The following is a 16186-nucleotide window of genomic DNA, read 5'->3' on the forward strand; positions in this document are numbered from 1 at the left end:
CCCTATTCTGAAAATGAGAAAACTGAGGTTCATAAAAATTATATATAACTGTCTCAAGGTCACAGACATAACAAGCAGTAAGGGTGGGATTTGAAACCTGCTACTGCCAAGTCACTTTAGTCATGTCCGACTCTGTGCGACCCCATCCCTGGGATTCTCCAGGCAAGAACACTGGAGTGGGTTGCCATTTCCTTCTCCAATGCATAAAAGTGAAAAGTGAAAGTGAAGTCGCTCAGTCATGTCTCTTTGCAACCCCATGGACTGCAGCCTACCAGGCTCCTCCGTCCATGGGATTTTCCAGGCAAGAGTACTGGAGTGGGGTGCCATTGCCTTCTCTGAAACCTGACACCAAAACCCATGTTCTTTCCTCATAGCTCCCACCTGAGTTCCTCCTTCCCCCACTCCCTGAAAGGGGCACTGAGGTTGGAAGTTGGAAGGGGCAGGATGCAACCACCACTCAGCCACCTTGCCCCGAATCTGTAGGGGGAAGCAGTGTACCCTGCCGGCCTACCTTCCTTTCTGAGCAGGAAAGGTCAGCTCAGCCCACACAGGCAGCTTTTCTGAGGCACAAACTCAGCCAGGGTCCTCACCACCACCAACCACCTCCCCTCCACCCATGGGAAAGGACAGTCCAGACTTCCACCCTGCCCCTCCCACACAAAAGGGCCACTCAGTTGACAAAGAGAGCTGTACTTCACAGCTTATAAACCCTTTCCCCGCTCTTAGCTCATTTGACCACCTCCCCCTGCCCCGGCAGCCTGTATCCCCAGCGCCCAGCACCAGGCATTGTACAGTGCAGGGTGAATCTGTCAGTGAGCAACACTATCTCAACAGAAGGGGTGGGTTCCCTGTATCAAGTCCATCCAGCTTCTGCCAACATTTACTGAGCTCCCATGACAACCTTTCCACAGCCTTTTCTGGTAGGAGCTATGCCCATTTCACAGATGAGTAAGGTTGAGGACAGAGAGGCCTTTCAGTCTGTTACTGACACAGCAAGCAAGAGCTATGAGCTTGTTCTTGCTGTTCAGTCGCTAAGTCATGTCCGACTCCCCGCAAAGCCTGGGTGGACTGCAGCACACCAGGCTCCCCTGTCCTCCGCTGTCTCCCAGAGTTTGCTCAAATTCATGTCCGTTGAGTCAGTGATGCTATCTAACTATTTCATCCTCTGCCGCCCCCTTCTCCTTCTCCTGTGAGCTTGGCCTGGCCCAAAACTGGCTCTCCCAGATGTCTTTCAGGTCCTGCCTCAGCAGAGAGGGCTTTAAGTGATGGCCAGGTCCACACTGGGATGAGAACTCCCTGAGGACATGCAGTGACGTGACGCCCACCTCCTGGCACAAAGGACTCCTGTTCAGAGCAGGGGCAGATCCAGGCTTGAATGGGACTGAAGCTCATGTAGTTTGGAAGCTCTCTTATAAAACATAAAAATATCTTCTTCCTTTTGCACATTTCTCAAGCCCTCTGAGCCCGTGGACACATTGCTGGGCCTTGGAAACGGCCCTGGAGCGTGAAGGCCTGAAGTTGAAGCGGCACCAGCCTCACGGTGAATCCGCCTCTGGGCTGGAGGAAGGGCCCAGAGGCGATCTGAGCACAACCCGCCTTCACAAAGGCCCTGCCTCCAGCCCAACAGACAGACGAGGCTCCGGAACATTCCTTCTTCTTGTCCCGCGTCCTGCTGCTACTAAACCCTCCCACGTCTGTCTAGCCACCTCTCTCTTGCCGTGGTTTCAGAAGGAGCAGAGCCACCCGGCACAGGGTGGCTCTGGGTTTGTGTGGTCTGGCACACAAGGGCCTGGCACAGGGTTTGTGTGGTCACATGGGCAGCAGTGCCAAGGCCTGAGGGTCCCTCTGCGCCTGGTGGGCAGGGCCTGCCTCCACCTGCAGCTGGAACCCCGGGGCCGGCAGGAGCAGCTCTTCTGAGACTCCCCCCTCCCCAAATATTTGAAGGCTGACAAGTGTTCCCACCTCCTACATCCCACTGGGCCCACACGGCAGTCCTGCGAGTTATACAGAGCAAGCTTTACTGTCCCCATTTATAGACCTGGACAACCAATTACACTAGTTATGCACATACTGGGCTTCCCAGGAGGCGCTAGTGGTTAAGAACCCACCTGCCAATGCAAGAGACACAGGGGACATGAGTTTGATCCCTGAGTCAGGAAGATTCCATGGAGGAGGGCTTAGCAACCCACTCCAGTATCCTTGCCTGGAGAATTCCATGGACAGAGGAGCCTGGCAGGCTACAGTCCGTAGGGTCGCGATGAGTCAGACAGGCCTGAAGCAACTACGCACAGCATAGCACAGGCACATAGTAGTGTTAGACACACCAGAGACTTCCACAAGTGACACTCTCAAACGCCCTGGCAGGAGGGGCTGCCTCCCCAAGGAACAGGTGGGGAAACAGAGGCCCCACTCTCTCTGGGCCTGAGCTGACAAATGGGGCTGCAGCCCTACTCTCCCACCTCCGGGCCCAGGCCTCCACTTCATCTGGAGTGGACATTTCAGAAGGCAGTGGGCAGACTGGCCAAACATGGCAGGTGGAGGAGCCAAGGCCTCCAGCTTCAAAGGCAAAGGAGAAACTAGGGGCTCATGAGAAACCCTCTGAGTGAAAGTGGACCTCAATGACTGCCTTCTCCCTGGATGAGTCTGACGAAGAGCACACGGGCCTTGGAAGCCTGAAACCTACTTGAAAGCAACAGCCTTACACACTCAGGGCCTCCATGTTCCCTGCAGAGCAGTAGAGGGCCCTTTGCCCGCCTCCCACCTTCTACCTGCTGGGCCTTCTAGACCCTTCACAAGATGACTTCTCATGCCACAAGCCAGCCACCTAATGCAGGCTTTTGCTCTCCAAGTCCTGACTCTGTCCCTCATGATTTATTCATCCATATATCCATTCTACAAACCCTAATGGAGATCATGGTATAGGGTGACCAACTAATGGTCTCCATTCACCCAGGACTGAGAGTTTTCCCTAGATGTGGGACTGAGACAGACCAGGAAAACTGGGTTAGTTGATCACTCTAATGTACTGTGTGCCTGGCCCAGAGAGCACACCCTGGACACGTTCCCCACCCTCAGGAAGCCTGCAGTCTGAGAGCAGTGCTCACTCCATGACGGACCACTGTCAAAGGCACTTGTGCAGCCCCTCACACATTACCAAGTGCAATCTTACCGGGAGTGTGTTATTACCTCCATGGTGTGCATAGGAAGGGCTTCCCTGCTGGCTCAGCCGTAAAGAATATGCCTGCAGGGCAGGAGACCCAGGAGACATGGGTTTGATCCCTGGGTCAGCAAGATCCCTGGAGAACAGCATGGCAACCCACTCCAGTATTCTTGTCTGGAGAATCCCATGGACAGAGGAGCCTGGAAGGCTACAGTCCATGCAGTTACAAAGAGTCAGACACAACTAAGGCAACTTCGCACACACACATGCTTAGGAAAACTAGGTTTAGAAAAATGATGTGACCAGCCCTCAGCCACAGAGCTATAAGTGACATGCCAATACTTGGACTCCAACAAGACAGATAAAGGGAAGGACAGGCTCCAGCATGAACATTAAGACGGAAAAATACAAAGACATGTTTTATTTAATCAATTTTTGTGGCCCTAGTGCTTGGCATCTCCTAGAGGTTCAGAAAATGTATATGGAAGGAAGGAAGGGAGCAGGTATATACCTATTTAATCATCTCTAGGCCAGGAGATCCCAACCCCTAGTAGAGAATGTATTCATTTCCCTTTCGACAGTTTCAGCTATTTGCTTCCAGTCAGGCTCAGGAGGGAAGTGAGAAGAAGAAAAGAGTGCTTCTCCTTCAGGTCAGCAGCCCAGGGTTCACTTCCTCCAGAGAATTTTCCTTGACTCACTCTTTACCCAATACCCAATTCTGGCCCCCACTTATTTGAGTATAACAGCTCTGTGTGTGTGTGAGTGCTGCTTGTACTCCATTTCAATGCACTTACGCAAACCCAGACCTCACCCAGGTTGGCCTCACCCACATCAGGAACTGGAGGTCCATTAGGTACCAGACACATGCCTGCCCTCTAGCACTGGAAACTGACTTAACAGTAGCCAATTACGATACAACGCTCTGTCCTGGAAACCTATAAGGCTCCAAGGGAGCATGGAAGAGCGCACTGACTCTGCCTGGGCAGTGAACACAGAGCCAAGGGAAGGTGTCACGTCCAAGCACACAGTAGGTATTCAGTGCAGCTCAACTGCATTGCATTTAATTGAACTGCACTTGAGCTCAGGTTCAACCTGAAAATACAAGGGAGATTTCACCAGGCAGGCGAGGAATGCATTCCAAACAAAGAGACTGGCTTGAACAGACACATATGTGTAGAAAGTACAAAGGCTGTGGGGGAAGATCCAAAAAAGTCAGTGTAGCCAGGATGTTAGCCGTGTGGTGGGGAGAACTGGGATAGGAGCATGAGAGAAAAAGGCCTCCAGTGCCACTGGAAGAATACGACAGTCTCACAGGAAATAGAGGAAACAGGATCAGTGTTTTCTTTGGCCATGCCATGCAGCATGCAGGATCTTCCCTGACTGGGGATCAAACCTGCACCCCCCTGCATTGGGAGCATGGAAATCTTAACCACTGAACCACCATGGAAGTCTCTGATTGGTTTTTAAGCGGGGGAAGGACAGGGTCAGATGCGAATTTCAGAATGAGAGGAGGGTTTAAGGGGGTTAGACCAAGCAGAAGACCACTGCAATAGTCCATGCCAGATGTGGGGGTTGGACTGAGCTGGTGGCTGTGGAATGGGAAGAAGAAAAGCACTTTGGTGATGGAACCATGTATCTATCCATCACCATCAGGCTGAGTGCCCTGAGGGTTAGGAGAGGGTTTCTCTTCTCCATGGAGTTCGAAACTTTCCCCACCACCACCCCACCTCCACAATCCGATGAAAGCTCATCTGTGCCAGGGCTCAGTTTAGGACTGGGTCATGGCTCTTTGTTCCGAAGTTCTACTAAAAGACTTTATTATTAATTTTTTTTGCCAAAGTTGACTCTGCAAAGTTGTGAGCATCAGAGATGGCTGAAATGTTTCAGGTATGCATAGGGAGTCACTGCTGCCAAAGTGAACACTCTAAATAATATGAGAAATGAATATGTGCATATTAACCACTCCATTATGCCGTGTGATCATCTCTGTCATTTTTAGGATATTAAAGTCTGCTGCAAAAAAAGAAAGTTCTCCTTACTGAGTTTAAAAATGCTTCCAGGTTTCTTCCACTGCCCTGGAGCTATAGAGACCCATAATAAAATCAACCTCCTAATGTGCTGGGTGCTTTCATTAGCATAGATACAGAAAGGATGGAAACTTTATGCCCAGAGGCTGAAAAACTCAGCGCACAGACACAAAACTACTGATATGGAGGGAAGGTGAGAACTCCGAGAGCTTCCTCTCTCTACCATGCCACTGCTTGGCTTCGGTGTTCCCAGATACAGCCCTTGAAGCTGCAGACATGTGCCCCACCCCCACTCTCTGGCCCCAAGGGGAGAGCTGTTTCTCCTAAGACATGGTTTCTCTGCTCTTTCATGTCCACCACTCCTCTGGGAACAGTCATCAGACCTCTGCAGGGTCTTCTCGGCTGGAGTGAAGCCTTTGCCCCCAACCTCCGCCCACCACCAGAGGAGACCCAGGCAGCCCCTGGTTTCCACGGAGGCCTTGCTGAGCCTGGTGTCTCCTCTTAAATCTGCCTCATTTCTTCTGTTCAGGCCCGAACACTCACTCTGATGTCATGTGGCAGAACTTTCACTTTTCACCCTAGATTTTGTGTCCTCCAGCAGTCCCACCACACCCTTTACTGACAGCAGAGGAAGCGAGTGTCTGTCAGACCCCGGTACCTGGCACACAGTGGATGCTCAAGCATCTGATGAAGGAAGTCAGTCCCCACTGAGGACATCAGTCACAGGCACCACCAAGACAAGCGTCATTCCTGGTTCAAGTCAAACTCACCTTCCAAAGCTTGCTGCTGTGACCTCCTCGCTTCTGCAGAGCTGCCTTTAACCCTTATCCACTGGGCTTGCTCTGCCCCGGGTATAAGTGAATGGGCTTGCTCTGCCCCTGGTATAAACGAGTTCCTATCGCCCCCTTTCTGACAGCATTCGGGTCTGATCTTTTCCCTCTTCCCTAGTGATAAGAGCAGCATGAGAGTGGAGACTTGTCTGTTTCCTCCTCACACCTCAAGGGCCCAGCCCAGGGCCTGCGGTGTGGCAGGTACTCATAGAGGTGTCTGTCCACAAGAACCTCCTTGGAAGGGGATGCTTGGGGGAGGGGGGCGCTGAACGGGAAGGGCATAAACCAACCGTAAGAAAGCTTAGCGCAGAGGAATCCCCATGCTTCCTGTCATGGGGTCCCTGACACCCCAGAACCCAGGACAGCCAGGCCCCAGTCTGTGAGAAAGGGCATGATCTTAGCAGAGAGATGGGAGCAGAGCCGCCTCTTAAGTCAGCTGCCCACTGGGAGAGACCGTCCCGGCGGAGGCCGGGGGTGGGGTGGGTGGGCAGAGGGCTTTGGGAACATGCCTTGAGTAGAGGTCTGGGCCTGGCACCCAGCAAGTGCTAGGGAAACGTTTGTGGAACTGAGTTGAACAAACTGGAAAATGCTGATTATCTGTTCCTCTAACTGCAGAGAGGTCAGCTTCCCTCCGGGGCACTTTGCAGGCAAATTATCTCAGGACACAGCCTGTTTCCTCTAATGAGGCTTCTCCCCTTTGCAGCTCTGCCCCCAGGAGCATGGGAAGTGGGGCAGAGCGCAGAGCCGACCCAGTGCCTACAGAAGGGCAGCACCTGTCACCGCCCTCAGCAGGGACACGGTCTCAATGACCTCTTGGGCCCAGGAATCAAAGCAAAGCAGCAAAGCAGCACCTCCCGAGGCCTCTCTGGGGAGAATGGAAGAAGGAAGCAGGGAGTCCGGCTGAGTTATGTAACCAGCTTCCTTGGAGTCAGAGGCCCTGGCTTGTCACAGCCCAGCACTGCGGGGAGGGGCGTGGGGAGGCCGAGGCGGCTTTGGTCCCCTCCTTTGCTGCCTCTCCTCCAGACCTCATAGACCTCCGAGGCAGGCACTGCCTTCCAAGTGCCCCAGCTTCAAGCAGGCACCTCCCGCTAGGGGTTGAGAACCAGGAAGGGCTGTTGTATGAGTGTGTGAAACAGAGGCCTGCTGGCCTCCCTGGCAGAAAATCAGGCCCTTGGCTCTACACCCGGCCCCTGGGGGCGGGGATAAAGGAGAGAAGCCTGGGACCCTCCGAGACGCTCTCCCCTGCCCCCAGCTTCCTGACCCCCAAGCTCTCCCCACTTCCCCCTAGAGAACCCACCATAAGTGAGGGGCCAAAAGGGAGGGGGGCCCCCATCTGTCCCAGCACCAACTGCTCCACCCTCCCCTCCCTTGGGCAATCTCACTTCCCTTTCCAGCCATCATCTGACATCTCCTCCTGCCCAGCACAGCCCCCCACCCCCACACACCCAGCAGAGCACACAGTCCTGGGCAGGACAGGAAGGGGGAGGGGATGCAGGAGAGAGGAGGCAGAAAGCAAGCTTGGGTCCACTGTCAGTCTTAAAAGTCACAATGACTTGTATCAAATCCCTACCCTCTTTGCCCATAGCAACTACTTGCAATAGAGAATATTATTATCCTTATTTCACAAACGAGAAAACTGACACCCGGAGAGTTTAAGACCCTCACCCAAGGTCAGGGAGCTATACTGCTAGACAACAAAGCCAAGTCTCTGTGATTCTGAGATCCACACTCCAAACCTGTGACTTTACCTTCAGGGAACCCCATTCCTACACTCGTAGGGTGCTTCTAAGGAAATTTCTAGACTGTTGGAAAGGATACTGCACAATCTTAAACGGTCACTCGCTGAGGACAGTAGTTTGGGAGCCATGGGGCAGTCAGGAGGACAGAGCAGGGACAAGGGCACAACGGAGGCCAAGGACTTGCCCAATGCCATCTATGCCCTTCCCTTGTGATTAACCTACAGAGACTCAGTCTCAGGCTGGGTCAGTCCCCAGCACCACCTTCCCCTTTCAGAAGACAGGGCTGTGAGAGGCCAAGCTACTGAGCAGAAACACAGTCTGCTGTTGACGCCTCCTCCCCTGCAAGCTACTGAACCGAATCAAAGGGTTCCAGGGAACTTCCATGCCAACCCTTTCCCCCTGCTGCTTGACACACGGAGAAACTGAGGTTCAAAGAGGAAAAGCAGTTCATCCACGATGCCACAGGGACAGTGACCAAGTGGGGTCCCTGCCTCCCAGACCAGATGGCTGCCCTGATTCATCTCATTCATTCATCTCAATCCGGCTGTCCCTCTCCCCGCCTGCCCCCCACCCTCTCTCCCCATTTCCTGCTTCCTTTCCCAGCTCAGCTCAGCAGGCCCTGTGTCTGAACTCTCCCTGGGTGGAGCATCCCTCTCCTTCCCACGACTCTTCACCACCCCTCTCCCTCCCCACTGCCCAACCGAGAAGCTCGGGTGGTTTAATTAGCTGATTATGACCGCAGCCTGCTGGATCCGATGCCCAGAACTCTGTCCTCAGTAATTAGGTGGGTTCTGAGTACTTGCCCAGTGGGAAGCCGTGGGGGAGGACTGTGCTCTGCCAGCAGGCCGAGGGAGGGCTCTCCAGGTGCATAAAGAGCTCCTTGATCACCGCCGGGTCATCGGAAGCCATGGTCCCCTTCTCAGGTCAGGTCAAACCACACTGGACATACTGTAGCTAGATTCAGATGTCCATCCTAAAGGGTGATGGACTACCCAGACCCAGGAGAGGCTCTGTCAATGTCTGAGGATGGGTGTGACGAACAGAGCCCACCCGCTCGAGCCCACCCCCTCCAACGGGCCAGGAAGTGATGGCTGGGCACGTGTTGAGGAAGTAGAACTTGGACAAGCAGTGAGAAGAAAGGATGGCATTCTTGACGGTGGGAGCAGCAGAACAAAGGCACAGAGGTTGGAATGAGCCACCGATCCCCTCGCCAGGTTGCCTGAACACACTTTCTTCTAGCAAAGGTAAAGCCGTCATCCTCTGCCTTCCATCCTTTGGGTTACAGAGAATAGTCTAATGCCTGTGACTCTGGGCCATCGTTAGACATTTCAGAATCAGCAATGGTGTCCTTCTGTCCTCACCCACCACACCGCCCTCTCCAAGTGTATCTTTTCTCAGTGGAACACCTACATTAGCCTCCTTCACTGAACAAATATTTACGGGGCTCAGTGACACACCAGGTCTACACAGGTGCAAAGGGACAACAGACTCGGGCCAAGTGCCCTGTGTCTCACACAGAGGACATCATGAATGTGCAAATAACCAGGACCTACAAAGAGACAGAGGCATGAATGCCAAAAGAAAGAGAGAGAGAATGAATATACAGTAAAAAAAAAAAAAAAAGTCACAAGGCACTTGCAGATCAGTGAGGGCTTCCTAGAGGAAGAGGCCATGAGTGATCCAGGCTTTGAAGGACAGGAAGGGCACTGTGAACTAACCTCATGTAACACTGCACTTGTGCCGGAGGCTTATGTCCTAGCTGTACCTATTTTAACTCATTTAATCCTTAAGACAACCTATAAGGCAAACACCATTGCTACCCCATTTTACAAGAGAGGGAGTTTCAGCAGAGAAGGGGTTAAATAGTCACCAGAGGTTGCCAGGCTGGGAAGTGGCAAGCTGGCATTTGAAACCAGGAAATCTGGTTCTTCCTAGAGCCTAACCACTATGCTAATCAGTCTTTAATACATGCTAATCAGATCACAGAGGAAGCTGTGGGCACCTGAGGAGGGCATGGCCTGGGCAGAGAAAATGAAATGTCCCACGACCTGCCTGCCTGCCTGCCTGCCGGTTCCTGCAGGTGCTTTGAGGGGTAGAAGGCTGCCGAGGCAATGACCTGGTCCCACAGGGAAGAATGCAACCCACAGCCATCTAGGCGCAGCTCCCCAGTGATCTCAGTCCCACTGCTGTGTGGCAGAGGCCTGAATTGCCCAGTCCCCCATTTCTGCCCTCCAGAAGGAAGGTCACCCCCAAACCCACTAGCAGCACACAGGAAACACTGACTCCAGGAGAAGAGTTTCATACCCTCTGGCTGATCTGACTGCCATAGGGACACCAAGTTTCAGAGAGGGTGAATGTCATGCCCAAGGTCACACAGCACTGAGAAAGCATTAGAGCGAATCTCTGACCCTCCTGGGACGGCACAGCCTAGCAGTCCACTCCCCACCCTTCTGTGGTCCTCTGCCAAAAAGCATCCATGCCCACTGACTGCAATGGCTGGGAGGGAAGGGGGTGAGGCTGCAAAACGACGAGGATGACCAGTTTGGGGCCAGAGACTCAGGGCCAGGATGAAGGGAGAACCTGCCTTGTGTGGGGCCACATTCACTCACCTTCTGGGCCTCTGAGTGCACCTGGAGAGAGAGGCTGGAGCCAGCATGGCCACCGAACCACTCAGACCTTGAGTAAGGAGTCCTGCCTCCTGCTGCCCTGACATGGACCCCAGCACCTCCACCCACACCCCTGCTCCAGATCCCTCTCCAGTTTACAGGAGGACCCACTGGCTATGGTCTCAGCCAGGCCAGACCCAGACCCAGGCAGAGGGAAAGCGACTCCGGGGCTGTGGTGAATTCAACCACACAGAACTCCAGGACCTGTCTGGTCTGATCCCTGGGGCCGGGCCTCCCAGGGGCCTCATCTGGCACTGGGTCTCTTGGGAAGGAACAAGCAGTTCCTCTCAAGTGGGACTAAAGATGGGGCCAGGCCCAGGAAGGAGGGGGTGCGTCTCCAGAGAGATGGCCCTGCCAGGGCCCCTTGGGAGGGAGGGGGGAGAGGGCCGGGACAACAGTGTCCTTTGTTCCCCTCTCAAAAGCAACCACCCTGTCTTGTCCCACCCCCTCTGTTCTATATCCCCCTACTAGGACTCAAGCCACCCCCAGGGTAGGATCCATCCTGCACATAGGAGGGAAGGACGATGCTCAGGACCCATCAGGGTGCCCTGTCCTAATCCCAGCAGGGCTCATCCTGTAGACATGTCCCAGCCCCAGAAGCCCCTGCCTGACGTCGGAGTTAGGGCTCCCACCTGCAGAAGCCTGTCCGATGGGGGAGAACCAGGCTTCACTTGCAGGAAGCCCATTCTGATAGGAGTGGTACTCTTTTTCTTCAGGGCTTCCCAATCTGATGGAGGCAATCCCCCAGCACCAGGTCTCATCTGGGAAATATGGCTTCCATCTTCAGCATTCCCTAACAGGAAAGACCTAGGGAGCCCCTGGGCTGACAGCAGAGGCAAGACGGGAGGAAGCAGTTCAGTCTAGTCAATATATCCCTGCCAGGCATCCAGAGCTGGATCAGGCGAACCAGATCCAGAACTGGACAATGGATGAGCCAAAAGGAAACAGAAACAGCCCCAAATCACAAGGAACTTACCAACTGGGGAACAAAGACACGTGAGGTATGAAAACCTGAGTAGAAAGTGCCTTGAAACCTGCCCACTTCAGCACCTAGAGCCTGCTCGCCACGGCTGCTGCCTCACTCCTCACCTGCACGTGGATCTAGGTGCTTCCTTTTGTCCAGGATACCTGGGTCCTTCCACATGCCCCAGGACCCAGTTCAGGGGGCACTTTCTCCCAGGAAGCCTTTCTCAAGACCCTGTGCCTGATTCAGCACAGCCTCTCTCTCAAGAGCCAGCACAGACATTCCCTGCTGTGACCATCTAACACGTCCGCAGTGTCCCTCCCAGTCCTCAGCTGAGCCTCACCCCGCAGGTCCTCACACTCAGAGCCCCCCGTGCCCCCGGCCCAGGGCCTCACACCCTTCTTCCAAGAGGCTCCCTCCCAGCTCCACGGAGAGAAAAACAAGGTCCTTCCCTTCTCTCCTCTGCCCACTGTGGCCCAGCTCTGCCCTCATGGCTCCACCAAAACCCCTCTCAACAAGGTACCAGCCACTGCCATCTGCCTAAATGCTAGGGGTCTTTCCCAGTTTCATCCTCTGCTGGTGCTTCCCTGCCCTGTGGTTCGCAGGACACAACCTCCCTTGTTCTTTCCCTTCTCCTCGCTCCACCCTTACACACGCGTGCTCTGCAAAGCCTCAAATGCCCCCAGCCACCCTCTCTTCAAACGCTATACCTTCTCCCTGTGCCATGTCATCCACAATCACCAAGTCAAATACCATCTCTAAGCTGAAAATTCTCTTAATGCTTGCCTCCCAAGTCCATCCTACCCTGAGATCTGGACCCATCTATGCAGAAGACCCCCAACATCTCCCTCAACTTCCAACCTGGCTCCCTGTCAAGCTTCCACCCACTGCAGGTCTCATTAGATGGCCAGCATGGTCACTGCGGAGGATGGACTGCCAGAGGCCAGAGGCCACTCAGGGTGTGCTGACACCCGGCCTGTTATTCTTCCATTGCTGCATCCCCAGTGTATGGCACACCCACAACTGAGGACCCCTGAACCCATGCCAATGGGAGGCTTCAACCCTGGGCAAGGAGGCCCAAGCTCAGAAGGAACACAGCTGTGGAGAGCTCTGAAGCCCAGAGGCCAGCCTAGAGCCAGAGATCACAGACGATGGGTCAGGCTCAATGCTTCCACTCCCAGCAGTCCCATAAGTGACCCTGGCCAAAGCCACAGGACTTCCCCCATGTTCCAGCCAAGATGGGTCACACAGAGCTTAACCACCAAGAGAGACCACAGCCAAGTTTCACAGAGAGCTGGTGATTATGTGTCCCCATCACACCCACCCTCCTTCCTTGCCAAAAAAGAAGAGTTCATAAACATCTGTAGAAAAGGAAATGTCACTTCATCCCATTGTCTCTTGGGAAGTCCTTCTTATTGTCTAACTTTGATCCTTTACATTGCCAGTTGAGTTGGTAGGAATAGGAAGAAACAGAAGGGATGCTCGACTTGAGAATGGGACTGCCAGGAAGGTAGGGGAAGCCACCTGTGAGCCAGATAATCCCCTCCTTCTGGGTAAAAGCACAAAGCATCACGGCAGATAGGCCTGGGTTCAAAAGCTCATTGAATGAATGGTGGTGGACAAATTATTTAATCTCTCCTAGTCTGTTTCCTGATATAGAAAATGAGAACAGTCCTTAGACTAATAAAATCAGAGGAAGAACCATGAGATCATGCAAGTAAACCTGGCACATGTCAGTATGGCTAATAGATTCTACCTCCTTGTTCATCTTTCTCAGTTCCAGTCTCACCACAGCCTTAATTTAAATCTCGCTTTCTCCCAGGCTCCTCCTCAGCCTCCCCACTGGACTCCCTGCATCCAGGTCTGCCCGTCTTTCAGTTCAGTTCAGTTGCTCAGTCATGTCTGACTCTTTGCGACCCCATGGACTACAGCACACCAGGCTTCCCTGTCCATCACCAGCTCCCGGAGCATGCTCAAACTCATGTCCATCTAGTCGGTGATGCCATCCAACCATCTCGTCCTCTGTCATCCCCTTCTCCTGCCTTCAATCTTTCAATCAGGGTCTTTTTCACTGAGTCAGTTCTTCACATCAGGTGGCCAAAGGCACCTTGCACTGCCAAAGGCATTCTTCTGAAACACAAATCTGCTCCCATCCCTGCCCTCCCCACACTCCTCTTTGAGTCACCGGGGACTTCAGGAGAAAACCTCTCCTTAGCTGGACATCCCAGGCTGTTGATAAGCAGCCTGTGTTCACTCTCACCCGTCACCCCAGTCCAACCCGCAGGTGGCACGTGTTGCCTCATGTCTCCAAACCTTGTCACATTCCTCACCCCATGTCAGGAATGATGTCCCCAGCTCCACCTTCTTGCTCCCATGCCATCTCCTTCTCAGGAAAGCATCCCTCACCATGCCCCCTGCCAAAACTGTGCTGGGGACTCCTCCTTCAGCCTCCCACAGCACATGTCACCCTGCAAGACAATCACTCCCTCTGCTCTCAGTCTTTTGGAAACCAAGTAGAGCCATTCCTCTCTGAACCACCAGCCCCAGCACTCAGTCAATGTTTGCAGAATGGCTGTCTGATCGCTACGTGAGCGCCTGTTAGAAGAGCCATCACACTACCTGTAATTTATCCTATCCAGATATTCTTTCCTCCTCTCTTTCCCCCCGACCCTGGGACTTCCTCAGGCCCAGTGACTGTTTCTGATTCATTCTTGTTGTCACTTTCATGTGGGGGTGGCAAATCCAGGTGCAGGATGGATGCATGACTCCTGATCCTTAGAGTATCAGACATTTGCTGTCTCCTCGTCTAAGTCGGAGATCAAGTGGAATCCCATGCTTTACAGAAAAAGGCAAGGCACGGCCTATTATTGATTGTCTTTCGCTTCCAAATTACTCAGGAAATCTGTCTGGAAGGGAGAGGGAGGCCTCCTGGGACTACGAGGGAGCCCGGGAGAGAGAACAGGGCCACCATCCCATCGACTACAGCCAGGCCTAGGCGCCAGGCTTCCAGCAGCACTTCCTCCCCTGCCAGGTATATTCAGAAAACACAGGGAGGGCCCTGAAAATGTTGGGTATGGATAGCTACGATTTACAGGTGGGAAAGCTAAGGTCCTCAAGCTCCCAGTAACTTAGAGATACAGCAGGGAAGTCATGGAAAATACCTAGCTCCAGAGATAGGGTCTCCAACAGGTGTCCATCCTGCTGACAACCTAGGCCAGCAGGAGAGCAACGACACTTCCCCCAAGTCACAGTAAGGCTAACCAAGGCCCATGAGGGGCTGAGTCACCCTGATGGCGAAGCAGCACAAGAGGGACGACGGGGAGGGGGAAGGGCTTCTGGCTCCCTGCAGGGAGAGAAGTCCCACCTCCATGATCAGCAAGATCCTGTCACTGGGGTACCTGGACATGGTGGAAGAGACTCATACATGCTCCTCTGAGGACAGAGACCTGGGTCCTGGGTCAGCCGACTGCAACAGGGGCTAGCCATCAAGGTGAATGCAGATGCCTCACCATCTACTGCAGCCTTCACCACCAGCTGGGCCTCCACCCACAGAGCCAGCCATCCCACCCGAACCTCAAACTAGGGTCCACGAGGGGCTTGACAGTGCCCAATAGCGAGCTTCAGAGAAACAGATCAAGTAGACTCCAGCCTCTGGCCCCTCTTGACCTTAAGCAAGTCAGGGTAACCTCTCTAAGCTCTGGTTCCTCCTCCGGAAAACAGGAAGCGCAAAGTTAATCTCCTCGCAGAGCCAGCAGGAGGCAGTTTTTAAACCTTCAGAGCACAAGTTATCTCTGAGCCTCGGTTTCTTCTTCTGGAAAATGGAGCTAATCTCTGCACGATTTTTCTCAGGTTGTTGAGAGTGAATGTCAGACAGCAGAGAGTGTTACACGCTTTGTTAGTGGTCCCAAAACATGATGGCCACAGGGGCCCTTTCTCTAGTCTATGAGCTCCCTGGGGAAGGAATGGGTCTTGCACACCTTTGTGCCCCAATCTATGCCTCGTACACACCAGGTGCTCTGTAAATAGTTATTGGAAGTAAGGAGAGAGTAAGGCAGGGCATAGAGAATGAGACAGGGGAGAAGTGGGGTACAAAGACAGAAAAGGGTAAAGGAGGAAAAGGATGAATAAGAGGGTTCATGCCGAAGGGGTAAGAGGAGATACGGGAGAAACTTCTATCTGAACTGAAGGGAGCTGGTGGAGTGAAAGGGCGGATCCAGGGTGACAAAGATGCCTGCCTGACAGGGGCTTGTCCTGGGCCCCAGCCCCCCTCCCTTTTCTGTCCCAGTTTCCCATTTCAGAGGCAGACCTCTCCCTTTCTGCGTCAGGGCAGGCTCCTAGGGAGACCCGAGCCCCCTCTCCCCACCCCCTGCTGGAGGAGATCTGCAGCCCTTGGGGAGGTCAGAGAGAAAGGAAGCCCTGGATGGGAAGCATTTTTCCCAGGCTCCAAGGTGCCTCCCACCCCGTGTGGTGTGTGCGTTTCCATTTCTCCACTTGTGGGGACTGGAGTGAGTGTGTCAGAGGCCCAAAGAGCCGTTGGCATGCGACCCGGGGTGTCTGTCTGGGCGTTAGTCTGATGTGTGTCTGCGGGGGTCAGCACTGGTGTGGTCTTTTCTGCCAACATAAGTGTTCCTGTTGGTAAGGGAGACAGCATGGGTGTCTCAGTGACAGTGTTTGTTACCATGAGTATAAGTGTATGTATCAGGGTAGGTCAACATGTGTGCACCAGCATGAAGGTGTGTTAGCGCTGGTATGTGTTGGAGTGTGACCTGTGTGTGCCCCCACACACAAGAACGTGTCAGC

The 16186-nt window shown here is 53.6% G+C and overlaps 1 protein-coding gene across 3 annotated transcripts in view; it reads right to left on the reverse strand.

Moving 5' to 3' along the window:
• ARRB1 (arrestin beta 1) overlaps positions 1 to 16186 on the reverse strand; it is a 79232-nt gene that overhangs the window by 61898 nt on the left and 1148 nt on the right. The gene's annotated exons all lie outside the window — the stretch shown is intronic.

The sequence above is a fragment of the Dama dama genome, chromosome 1 (assembly GCF_033118175.1).
Source record: "Dama dama isolate Ldn47 chromosome 1, ASM3311817v1, whole genome shotgun sequence".
Lineage (NCBI taxonomy): Eukaryota > Metazoa > Chordata > Mammalia > Artiodactyla > Cervidae > Dama > Dama dama.